This window comes from Mobula hypostoma, chromosome 9, assembly GCF_963921235.1.
Source record: "Mobula hypostoma chromosome 9, sMobHyp1.1, whole genome shotgun sequence".
In the NCBI taxonomy this organism is placed as follows: Eukaryota; Metazoa; Chordata; class Chondrichthyes; order Myliobatiformes; family Myliobatidae; genus Mobula; species Mobula hypostoma.
In genome coordinates, this window is record NC_086105.1 from 10,123,847 (window position 1) to 10,136,982 (window position 13,136).

Here is a 13,136-nt window from a genome sequence, read left to right on the forward strand (position 1 = left end):
ACAAGTTATCTCCACTGCTCTCCACTCCACCAGGCTTCCTGAAGCTAGGAAACACTTCTGGTCAGAGTTTCTTCCTCTTGAAAAGTTTAATGGCGGTTGGCAGACTCACACAAGGGTGCATGACCGTCACCTACTGAGTTGTAGTGTGCAAGAAAGATACTAAACTCACCAAATAATATCAAAAAGTCTAATTCTTTTCAAAAAGCCAAACACACACTTATATACATTACAATGGCACTGATATCCTAACACACTTTTCATGTTAAACTGCGTCTGTCCCAAAGGTCCCAATTCAGCAAATTTTGCCAAGTGCCCTCCCTACAAATGCCTGTATCATACATATTAATTCTGAACAAGGAATTATTTAACCTAATATGTAAATGTGTAAAATGCCTGTCAAAGCAAAGTGTGAGAAGCCATTTAAATCATGTGCAGATCTCTCCCCTTAAGGAGTTAACTGCCAATTCCACTCCTGGGTTAATAGCTTGGTTAGTAACCTCCAATTAAACCTCATTGGTAGAAGGAGGTTAGCATTAAGTTTCAAGTTTTTAACAGTGCATTCTATTTTAATGCAACCTTGTATTTGTTGAGTTTATATTCAGCTCCATTTATCTTCTGACTCTACTACGGAGAAGATTTTGTTACACTCTGTGGGCAGTGTATAGTGCAAGAGTGAATGCCAGGCATGCATCATTTAGGACGCACATTTAGCATAAGCATGAATAAATCATTTGCTAATAATTTACACATTTTGATAACATGCACATAGATCTTTTGTCAGTTTTTGGTGGACAATTATCTATGATCAACCAAATATCTGGAAGGACCTGTCTCGTAACGATTGTTTCACAAAAGCTGTACAAATACATCGAGCATAGAGTAGTACATAACAGCAGAGACTCTTCAGCCCACAATGTTTTACTGACCTTTTGACCTACTCCAAGATCAATCTAGCCCTTCCCTCCTGCCTAGCCCTCCGTTTTTCTTTCATCCATGTACCTATCTAAAAGTCTCTTAAATGTCCTTAATATATCTGCGTCCACCATGACTCCTGTCAGTGTGTTCCACACACCACCACTCCCTATGTAACAAAACCTACCTCTCATGTCCCCACTATACTTTCTCCCTCTCTTATTAGCTATTGCCACCCTGTAAAATACCTAACAATTTTACACATCTGTCAGAGGAGAATTATCATAATCACAACAAGATGCTTACTGTTACTGGGTCAAGAACTTTAATATTGCTTGCTATTTCCTCATTTCTCTTTATCCAAAGTTCAAAGTACATTTATTGTCAAAGTATGAAGACATTATACAACGTTGAGATTCGTCTCCTACAGGCAGCCACAAAACAAAGAAACCCAAAAGAACCCATTAAAAAAGAACCCAGTGTAAAAAAAATTGTGCAAACGATAAAAGCAAGTATTCATATGAGATTCTAGTATGTCAACTTAAATGTTTAGTTCATAAGTTCAGTGCATTGGTAAACTGTTTCAATTGGTATTGTGTAAATATGGAGGCAGGGTCAAGGCAGAGCTGGGAGATTCAACAAATCTGTTGTTAAGAAATACCAGTAGAGGATGTAATCAAAACAAACCGAAAATGTTCACAATTAATTCTGTGTGTTCGGGCAATTGATTTCTATCCAAAAAATGTTATTGCATCTTACTTGTCAGGAGCACCTTGTTATCTTGCTTCTACCATGTAGGTAATTGTAGGGAAACACCAGAAGATTCTCTTAGAACTTTAATGGAGGATGGTCAGAAATTAATTACAGGGCGCTGTCCTTATTTTGCATTTAAGAGCCATGAAATCCGGGTTGTTTTGCCAGGCTTAGGTACCTATGTAATTGTTGATTCATTAGTATGGTTAACGTTGCAGTGAAACGTACTCTTTCAGCTCTTGGTGGCAAGGCCTGGTGTAAAAGTGTAAGTTACGGAAGCCAGGTTGCTGTGTCTTTAAGTGCCAACTCAGTTACATGGTTTATAATTGAAAAGGAATATCAGCACATGAGAGATAGTAGATGTTCTGATGTTGCAACAAATGCAGAGGTCAGGCTTAATGCTAAAGCTCTCGCAATTCCATCCTGATCTAATGTATGTCTTTCATTATTATGTGACAAATGCACTTAAGATTAAACAGTGCCAATTTATTTCAAAGGTTCAAAGGTACAATTTAATGTCAGAGAAATGTATGCAATATACATCATGAAATGATTTTTCTTCACAACCATCCACAGAAACAGAGGAGAGGCCCAAAGAATGAACGACAGTTAAATGTTAGAACCGCAAAGTACCCCCCCCCAGCTCCCCCGTCCCACGTGTAAGTGACAGCAAACAACAATCCCCCCTCCCACCACCAGCAAAAAAAAAGCATCGGTACCACCACCAAGCACTCAAAGCAATAGCAAAGACACAGACTTGCAGTTACCCCAAAGACTTTGCGTTTCACCCGGTATTCGACATACCGTAGGTTCTCTCTCTCCCTAATAAGGAAGAAAGAGGTGACTCCATTTTCTCAGCGAGCGCGGAGACATAACAAACAGCTTGCTGGTTTACGATGTTAAAAGTCTGCCACGTCACTTTTTTCAAACTCTATACCCAAAAAAAACAGGGCACACAACTGCTGATACTCCAACTCCCCCGACGATACACGGGTCTCCTGTTGTGACACCGCCCCTCGATCTGCCCAACTCCAGACCCCTGAGATCCAGGCTTCCGAATCTGAGCCGAACGCTTAGGCTAAGCCTTTGGCGTGCCGAACAACAACGGTTGGTTGTGAAACCCCAAGAGTGGGTCCCATTCCCGCAAAGAACTGTAGTCAGCGTGTAACTCCAGGTCAGGGTCATCAAAAGAACCCTGAAAGGGAAAAATAAAGATATTAAAGATGGAAATAGAGCTGTTTCCGAAGATGCAAACAAAAGAGTTGCCATTAGGGGTCATTAGCTTTCCTAAACTCCTAAGCGTTATTGGTTAATTGAGATATATCGGGGCACAGGGCTTTCAACCCACTATACAGCATCTCCCGACTTATCCCCAGCGTAATTTACAATTTACGCTGGGACAATTTACAATGACCAATTAAACTACCAACCAGTATGTCTTTGGACTGTGGGAGGAAACCGGAGCACCCGGAGGAAACCCACGCGGTCATGGGGAGAACAAACAGGCAGGGGCAGGAATTGAACCCGGGTCGCTGGTACTGTAAAACATTGTGCTAACCACTATGCTACCTAAGGGAAGTTTGTAATGCATGGTTTCTTCAGTTTGATTCTGAACAGGACCCGGCCTCCTCAGACAATGTGTTGGCATATCAAAGTCTGAAAAAAAAGCACAAAACTAGGGATCTCAAAGTCATGAATTTAATTCTGCCTTCCACTTGAAGAGAACATCCCTCACATGGTCCTTAGCCATCTGTGGAATGCAGTAAAACAGCTTGTGCCACAATACCAACACATTAAAAAAGAGAACTAAATCTCTGCTGGTATTTTAGCCAAATTGCTCTATTGTTACCATAATTGCTCAGTAATTAAAGCAACTGGAACTAAAAACATGCACTTCAGAATCAGAATTATACCTATTACTTTTTGCTTGGAAGCAGCCTATGGCAAAATTACAAACACGTTAATATTCCTTTACAAGTCTTAAATCTGTATTGTACTCCCTCAAAGTTATTTAGAATATTATCAATGTTCTTAATAATAAAATTAATGCAGAAATTTATTTTTAAAGTTACATTTGATCATTTCAGAATATCATTTCAATGTAGGCTATGAGTGCTTAATAGTTTCAATATTATCCGGGAACAATTTCTGCGTTTGACAGAGAGACAGGTAAACTTACAAAGCCTATGATTTTGTACTAACTCATAACAGTTCAGGTCGAATAAGGTTTTAACTTAGTTTCCTTAAGTCCCGGCACTTTCCTTTACAAATGGAGCAATTATGTATGTGGTCAGAGTTGGAGACCATAAAGACTGGAAAGACATGGAGAATGTGACATTATGAAGTCAGAATCAGAATCAGGTTTACTATCACTGGCAATTGTCATGAGATTTGTTAACTTTTCATCAGCAGTACTTTGTCATACCTGATAATATAAAGAAAACTGTGAATTAAAGTATATATACATTAAATAGTTAAATTAAATAAGTAATGGGAAAGTAGAAGTAAAAAAGTAGTGAGGTAGTTGTCCATGGGTTCAATGTCCCTTCAGAAATCAGATGGCAGAGGGGAAGAAACTGTTCCTGAAGAGTTACATTTGTGCCTTCAGGCTTCCGCACCACCTTCCTGATGGTAACAATGAGAACGGGGCATGTCCTGGGTGATGGTGGTCCTTAATGACGAGCGTCGCCTTTTTGAGGCATCGCTCCTCTTCAAATTTATGTTCCACACTTTTCAGCTGATATCCAGCCAGTGGTGTAGGGGCATCAACATCGGACTTCGAGGCAAATGGCCCTGAGTTCAGATCTGGCCGGCTCCTCGCACGTTGGGTTGAGCATCAAGCTAGCAACACAGCGTTGTAAAAGAACAGTCAGATACGACAGAAACAGCAAAAATGCCACCCGACGTGCCAGCAGGTGTGAAAAGGAACGACAAGCAACAACTTTTCAGCTGAACAAAACATTGTTTTGGATTTCTGATTTGCTACTCTTCAAAATGTTTGACAGTATTCCAAGAATGTAGTCACCACTGCAACGTGAGTACACAAAAGCTGATGTGCATTCAACATGCTCTCACAAACTCTAATGTGGTAATCGTCTTTTGTGATTTTGATTGAGAGATGAATGGTGCTGGCACACTAAGGATTACTCACCAGCCAAAGTAATTTCATAGGATCATTTACATCCTAGGTATTCTCATCTGAGAGAACAAAGGCAGCATTGGTTTAATAGCTCACCCAAAACCCAGCATGTCAAGTTGTCAGTCTATTTTTTGTGCTCTTTCCTCTAAATGTGAGCTTGAAACCACTGCCTCCTAATTTGGAAATGCACCTGCTACCAGTTGTAGCAACCCACAATGAATAAGACTGCCTGAACAATAGGACTCTGAAGAAGAAGGGTTTGAAGAAGTTGGCTTGGAAATGCCATCACAAAGAAGGCATGACAGTGTTTTTATTTTCTTAGAAGTTTGCATAGATGTGGCTTGTCACCAAAATCTTTTATAGATGCACAATAGAGCGATCCTGACAAACAATCAATCTATGACATAAACTTGTTCACTGTAATGGAGTGTGTATCGGACCGCAAAGCACTCCAGCGTGTGGTGAAAACTGCCCAGCAGATTATCGGCACCCAATTGCCCACCATTGAGAACATCTACCGTGAACGCTGCCTGGGCAGGGTGAAAAACATTATGAGGGATGCATCTCACCCTAACCATGGACTTTTTACTCTCCTCCCATCCGGTAGGCGCTACAGGAGCCTCCGCTCCCGCACCAGCAGGCACAGGAAGAGCTTCTTCCCTGAGACTGTGACCCTGCTGAACCTCTCATCACAGCACTAAGCAGGATTGCATCCGTGTTGTACTGTCTCAGTACTTTTATATCTGTGTGCTGTAGCACTTTTTTTATTCGCAGTTATTTTGTAAATAACACTATTCTTTGCATTTCTGGTCAGCTGCTAAATGCATTTCATTGGCTTTGTATCTGTACTCGGCACAATGACAGTAAAGTTGAATCTAATTTGTTATATGCCGTGTCATATGATGTGGATAATTATGGTCTTTCCGTGACCATAATTGTTCTCGACAAATTTTTCTACAGAAGTGGTTTGTCATTGGCTTCTTCTGAGCTGTGTCTTTACGAGAAGGGTGACCTGGTATTAGTAGTCGCATCACCAGGACTTGTGATATGTACTAGCTGCTCATATGACCATCCAGCACCTGCTTCCATGGCTTCCCATGACCCTGATCAGGGGACTAAGCAGGTGGTACACCTCATCTAAGGGTGACCTACAGGCTAGTGGAGAAAAGGAGCACCTTACACCTCCTTTGGTAAAAATATAGTTCTACCCCACCACTCTAAATATAAACTATCTTATGTACTTATATTTGAAATAAAATATCTTATATATTCTGTTGGCTTTTGTTGGGTGCAATTTTGCTGGTCTGAAAAGGGTGAACATTAGCTTATCTGGGAAGGGTTACCTCGGAAGCATGGAGAGAGGGCTGGGTGACAGGTGAGGGTTCAAGACCTTCCTTCCCAGTATAACATCCAGGACATCGAGAGCACAGCTGATGCACTAAGGGCAAGAGTGACCTACCAAAGAAACCTGAGTGAATGTTGAGTGCTAGGCCTCAATGAAACATGGCTTAAACCCCTTACACACAGTTCACCTGACTGCGCCATACAATCTGAGTGGCTTTCAATTCGCCAGGTGGACTGTATGGTGTGTTCAAGCAAAACTGGAGCAAGAGAGTTCTGCTTATTAGCCAACTCATCATGGTGCTCAGACGTGACAGTTCTGACAAGCTCCTGCTTACCCAACTTGAAAATAGTCTTGATATATACAATTAGACTCAAGGACAGCTTCTATCCCACTGTTGTAAGATTATTGTTTGCTTAGTACATTATAACAGGCTCTTGACCTCACTATCTACCCCACTGTAACTTTGCACCTTACTTTCTACCTGCACTGCACTTTCTCTGTAACTGTACAACTTTATTCTGCATTCTGCTATTGTTTTACTTTGTATCACCATTAAAGGCAACCGTTAATCTTGCGAGATCATGGATCTGCGCCTGGAAAGTCTTCACTCTCCAGGGCGCAGGCCGAGGCAAGGTTGTATGGAAGACCAGCAGTTGCCCATGCTGCAAGTCTCCCCTCTCCATGACACCAGTGTTGTCCAAGGGAAGGGCATTAGGACCCATACAGTGTCGTCGCAGAGCAATGTGTGATTAAGTGCCTTGCTCAAGGACACAACACGTCGCCTTGGCTGGGGCTCGAACTCATGACCTTCAGGTCGCTAGTCCAATGCCCTAACCACTTGGCCACGTGCCCACTGTATTACCATATGGCATTGCTATAACGTATTGATCTGTATGCAAAACAGATTTTTCTCTGTGTCTCTACATGCGACCAATTTACCAATCCATCATTTACCATTGATCTTGAAAATAAGAGCTAGCTGGGGAGGTAGGAGAGGAGAGGGGAAGTGGGACATGGGTAGTTTATTTTATTACTGGGACTCTGCAGTCAGGGCCTGTGGGTCAATATTTATTTAGAGATACAGCACAGTAACAGGCCCAGTGAGCCTGTGCTACCTGTGTGCCCAATTAACTGACTAACCTTTATGTCCTTGGACTGTGGGAGGAAACGGGAGCACCAAGAGGACACCCACACTGTCATGGAGAGAACGTACAAACTCCTTACGGACAGCAGCAGAGGTGAGTCTAGGTCGCTGGCGCAGTAATAATTCTATGCTAACTGCTGCGCTACCATGTCGTGAAGTCTTGTGACTTCAACGGAGAACCAGTTCGGAATTCCTTCCTTTCTGCTCAGAGGTAGGACTTTACGCAGGGAGTGGTTGGTGCCTGGAATGCACTGCCAGGTTGGTGCAAAAGGGTCATTTAAAAGACTCTCAGATGGGCTCATGGAGGTAGGAAAATTGAGAGTTCAAAGTTCAAAATTAACTTATTATTAATGTAGATATACGTCACCGCATATTACCCTGAGATCCATTTCCTTGTGAGCTTTCACAGTAGATTTTAAGAAACACAGTAGGATGAATGAAAAACTACACATGACAATGACGGGTAAATCAACAATGTGCAAAAGGGAGCAAACAGTGCAAATATTAAAAAAAGGAACAAATAATAATAAAGAGAGGGCCCATAAATATTGAGAACACGAGTTGAAGAGTCCTTAAAAGGAAGTCCATAGATCGTGGAATCTGTTCAGTGTTGGAGTGAATAAAGGTATGCCCTCTGGATCAAGAGCCTGATGGTTGAGAGGTAATATTTGCAGAGCGTGGTCCTGGGTCAAGGGGTCCTTGATGATGGATGCAGCTGTCCTGCGAAGGTGCTTCTTGTACTATATGCTTTACCTGTGATGCACTGGGCCGTATCCATTCAACGTCATTGGTGCTCCCATACCACAATGTGATCCAAACACTCTCCGCTATGCATCTATAGGAGTCTGTCGAAGTCTTAGACGACTTGCCGAATCCGTGCAACCCTCTAAGAAAGGAGAGGTGCTGCCATGATTTCTTTGTCATGGCACTTAAGAGGGAGATCCTCTGAAATGATCATACCGAAGAATATAAAGCGTCTCCACCTCTGATCCCCTGATGAGGACTGGCTCATGGACCTTCAGTTTTCTCCTCCTGTAGTCTACAATCAACTCTTTGGCTTTGCTGACATTGAGAGGTTGTTGCCGTGGCAACATTCAGCCAGTTTTCAAAGTTCCTTCTATCGGCTGATTCGTCACCACCTTTGATTTTGCCAACGACAGTGGTGTCTGGCCTCAGCGAACTTAAATATATCATTGGAGCCGTACTTAGACTCAGTATCTCCTGATTATGGAGGAGATGTTATTGCCAATCAGAACTGACTGGGGTCTACAAGTGGGGAAATTGAGGATCTAGTGGCACAACGAGATACGGGGCCTAGGTCACAGAGCTTATTGATTAGATTGGAGGGGGTGATAGGGTTGAATGCAGAACTATAGTCAATGAAGAGCATCCAGACGAACATATGCATCTTCACTGTCCAGGTATTCCAGGGTTGAGTGAAGAGGCAAGGAAAAGGCATTGCTGTTGACCTGTTGTGAGATTAGGTATATTAGAGTGCATCCACATAGGAGTTGATTTGCTTCATCACCATTCTGTCAGAACATTTCATTACAATGGATGTAAGTGCTACTGGACAATAGTCATTGAGGCATTGTCAGTAATCATTGGGCTGTTGTAGGAGAGAAGGCTCAGAATGATCACAAATGGGTTTATATACGTCACACAACATCATGGGGCATAGGGTCTGTATGTGATTTACTGTTCTATAGTTTATGTTCTATGTTTCTACAAGAAGCTAGATTGATGTTTTGCCAGTAATATATCAGTTCCATGGAGCATTGAAATTTCAGGTATGGGGATTTGGATATCAAGTGTGGTGCTAACCATCATGGGAGGAGTATTGGATATCTCAGAGTTGGATCCAGATGAGTGGGGAAAGGTGAACATTAGGGTTGTCAACCATCTCTGGTATGAGCTGGGTTACACAGGGACACAAGGCAGACATGATAGAGAGAGAGATGATCAGTACAGGGTGTGGGAGCTGGATATTGGTGATGGAAGTAGAAGAACACAGGGTGGATATGGACACTGAGGGGAGGAAAGAAATTCGACATTACAGAAAGGACCGTAACGCAACAGGTTAATGGTGTCTGCTGACTGGGGAAGTGGTGAAGTTCAGATTAATGCAGGAGGGAGAGCGAGTTCAAAGATTGCACATCCTCCTGGATCACTGGTACAGGAGGTGGAGTTCACCACTGGAGGTGATCATTTGAAGTTCACTGAAATGGAGAAACACAGCCTTTAGGAACTGATCTGTTTGGAGTATGTCATTGACTGATGCCTTTTGAGAGTGGATTGGTCACCTACTCCTCCTTAAAACAGGTACACAATTTTCAACTTTTAATATCATCCTTATTCTAGTCTATCCAGTGGGCTGGTGGCTTTGAAGGGAGGAGAAAGGGAGAATTAATTGTAATTGAAACCCTCCCTTCACCAGTCCTATCAATGTGGCTCACGTTGTGTGATAAATTGACATTACTGAGAAATTTGCATGAATTGCAGTGTGGCTGGTAGCAATCTCACACTTTATCAGTATGTCATGGGTTCAAATCAACTCCTTGTACTTGTCTGATATCTGAGTGCAGTACTGAGAGTATGTCCCTTTGTCAAATGTGCTGTCCTTGAGTGAGGTGTTAACCAAAGTCTCTGTCTGCTGTCTGAATCATTCAAAAAAGAGAAGGGATCAAAGTTCAAGTAAATTTATTATTGAAGTACATATATGCCACCATATACAACCCTGAATTTATGTTATAGATTTAAACTCAATAAATCTATTGAATAATAACCATAACAGAATCAATGAAAGACTACCCAATTAGGGCATCAACCAGAGTGCAGAAGACAGCAGAATGTGCAAATACAAGAAGAAGTAATAATAATAATAGTAATAAATAAATAAATAATAAATATCGAGAACATCAGATGAAGAGTCCTTGAAAGTGAGTCCATAGGTTGTGGGAACATTTCAATGGGGCAAGTGAAGTTGAGTGAAGTTATCCCCTTTTGTTCAAGAGCCTGATGCTTGAGGGGTAATAACTGTTCCTGGACCAGGTGGTGTGAGTCCTGAGGCTCCTGTACCACCTTCCTGATGGCAGCAGTGAGAGGAGAGCATGTCCTGGGTGTTTGGGGTCCCTGATGATGGATGCTGCTTTCCTGTGACAGCGTTGCATATACATGTGCTCAGTGTTGGGGGTGGCTTTACCGCTGGTGGACTGGGCCATATCCACTACTGTTTGTGGGATTTTCCATTCAAGGGCATTGGTGTTTCCATACCAGGCTGTGATGCAGCCAGTCAATGTACTTTCAACTACACATCCATAGAGGATTGTATAAGTTTTAAATGTTATGTTGAATCTTTGCAAGCTCCTAAGAAAGTAAAGACGCTGCATAATTGTACTTATGTGTGGGCCCAGGACAGCTCCTCAGAAACAATAACACCAAGGAACTCAAAGTTACTGACCCTCTCCACCTCTGATCCCCCAGTGAGTACTGGCTCATCGACCTCTGGTTCCCTTCTCTCAAAGTCAATAATCAGCTCCTTGGTCTTGCTGACATTGAGTAAGAGGCTGTTGTTTCATTTCCAGAGTCCTTGTCAATGTTACTGGAAGTAATCTGGTCAGAGTCACACTTCTGACTCTTGGAGTGCTGTGTGAAAATTACCTGCTGTGTTTATGATACAAAAGGTGAGAACACACCATAACTTTCATTGGCTATGAATAACTTGGAGAAAAGGAATTGTGAATCAAGTGAAGAGAAGTCAAGTGGAGTTTATTGTTATGCGCTCAAGTGCAGTAGGGTACAGGTAAAATGAAAAACTAATAGGCAGCCACATCACAGGCAAAACGGTTCAAGCAACACACAGCATATAAATTATACATAAACTGTACAAGACAATGAACAGAGAAGAAAAAGAAGGCTGTGCAAAAACAGGACATTAACACAATAATAAATACACAATCAGAAACAAGCCAATGGTACGGCAAGAGATGGTCTACAAGGCCCCATTGCAATGATCCTGAAGGCTTCAGAACATCCTGCCTTTTAATTATTATTATTATTACCCTTTTGCCAAATGGTTGAAGGTTCAATCTTACCACGGAAAGAACACCAAAAACCAGTTTGCCTTTTACGGGCAATAAAATTGGGTGGCAGGGAGAAGTTACGTTTCTACGAAAGGAAGTGTAAGGCACTCCTTCCCTCTGCTAGCCTGCGGGTCACCCCTGAGCAAGCTGTAGCACCTGATTAGCCCCACAGTCAGAGTCACATGAAGCCATGGGAGCTGGCGGTGGAGGGTCGTGTGAGCAGCTGGTGCATATCACAAGCCATGTTCATGTGACTACTGATGCCAGGCAGATAGTCTCTGAAGAGTATTGATAAAGCCTGGGGTCACCCACTGTTTAGAAGAAGGCAATGGCAAACCACTTCTGTAGAAATATTTCCTAAGTACAAGGTCATGTTAAGATCATGACCACCCCACCTCCATCGTACGACAAAGCACATAATGAACGGACAAATAATAGGAGGTTATTTTAAAAAAAAGTTGCTCCAGCATCAAAGATATTTTTTGTGAAATCGTTCAAGTAACTAATGTCAGGGATACCTATTGAAATGCTGGCAGCTGGTTGTAATGTAAACAAAAGAAACCTTAACGAAATAACCCTGCCACTGATGTTTTAAACATTGTTTTTGTTGAACTGTATGGTTCTGTTCCAGGTCAATGAGCAGAGGTAATGTTCTCAGATAATAATAATTTCTGTTGGAGTACGAGCTGCTTCCTTATTTAGCGCTTTGACTTAGGCTACTGCTTTACCTCTGGCATCAGTTTGTTAATTTTATCCTAGTGTTCCAGTGATCACATTTTCTCAGAAAAGAAGTTTTTTTGCTGTATTCCAGACCTTTCTATCCCACAAGAAGGAGGTCATTTACAAAATCCACAGAAAAATAAGGTGGGCAAGAGAAAGGCCAGAAAATAGTTCTTAACTTTGTACCCCTCTACTCAGCAAGGTCAAGTGTAATTCCTGGTTTTGATCTGCCAATTGAACCGAATAGTGTTTAATACAAAGAGTTGACATAAGTAACAATAACAGGTTGCATGCCAATAATGATTCGATTAAAATATTTAAAATGTGCATAATATTTTAAGAGGGTGGATATGAAGATATCATTTCCATTCATAGGCAGAAATCAAGAATTACGAAACAGAAATATTAGAGCAAATGTTAGAACCAGGCCTGTAGTGAGTAAATGTGCATATTTTAACAGTTAGTTCAGTGGGATTTTTAACTCTGTAATCCAAGAGATTTGAGATGAAGGGACAATTAGACTCTTCAAATCTGAGGCAGGCAAATTTCCATGAGGTAAGGATATCATAGATTTGGACGGACAATTGAAAAATGGAACAGATCAGCCATTGAAATGCCAGACAGACTCGAGGGGTTCAATGGCTATTATCTTGTCTATGATTAAAGAGGAATAGAGCAATACCAGAATCATAGAGTCGTCAAACACTACAGCACAGAAACAGGTCCTTTGGCCCATCTAATCAATGCCAAACTGTTATTCTGTCTAGTCCCACCAACTTGCACCTGGACCTTGGCCCTCCATACCTGCCCCATCCATGTGCTCATTCAACTTCTCTTAAATGTTGAAATCGACCCTGCACCCATCACTTCTGCTGGCAGCTCGTTCCACACTCACGCCACCCTTTGAGTGAGGAACATCCCCCTCAGATTCCCAATAAGTATTTAACCTTACATCCTTAGCTTGTGACCCCTAGTTCTAGTCTCACCCAACCCCAGTGGCAAAAACCTGCTTGCATTTACCCAATCTATACCCCTCATTAT

General features: G+C 41.9%; 1 protein-coding gene across 1 annotated transcript in view; it reads right to left on the minus strand.

Annotated features, from left to right (window-relative positions):
• Nucleotides 1-2,729: 2,729 nt before the first annotated feature.
• Nucleotides 2,730-13,136, minus strand: part of LOC134351502 (potassium voltage-gated channel subfamily C member 2-like) — a 362,430-nt gene continuing 352,023 nt past the window's right edge. The window contains exon 5 of the transcript XR_010019161.1: nt 2,730-2,860. The gene's annotated coding sequence lies outside the window, so the exon portion shown is untranslated. The remainder of the gene's footprint in view (nt 2,861-13,136) is intronic.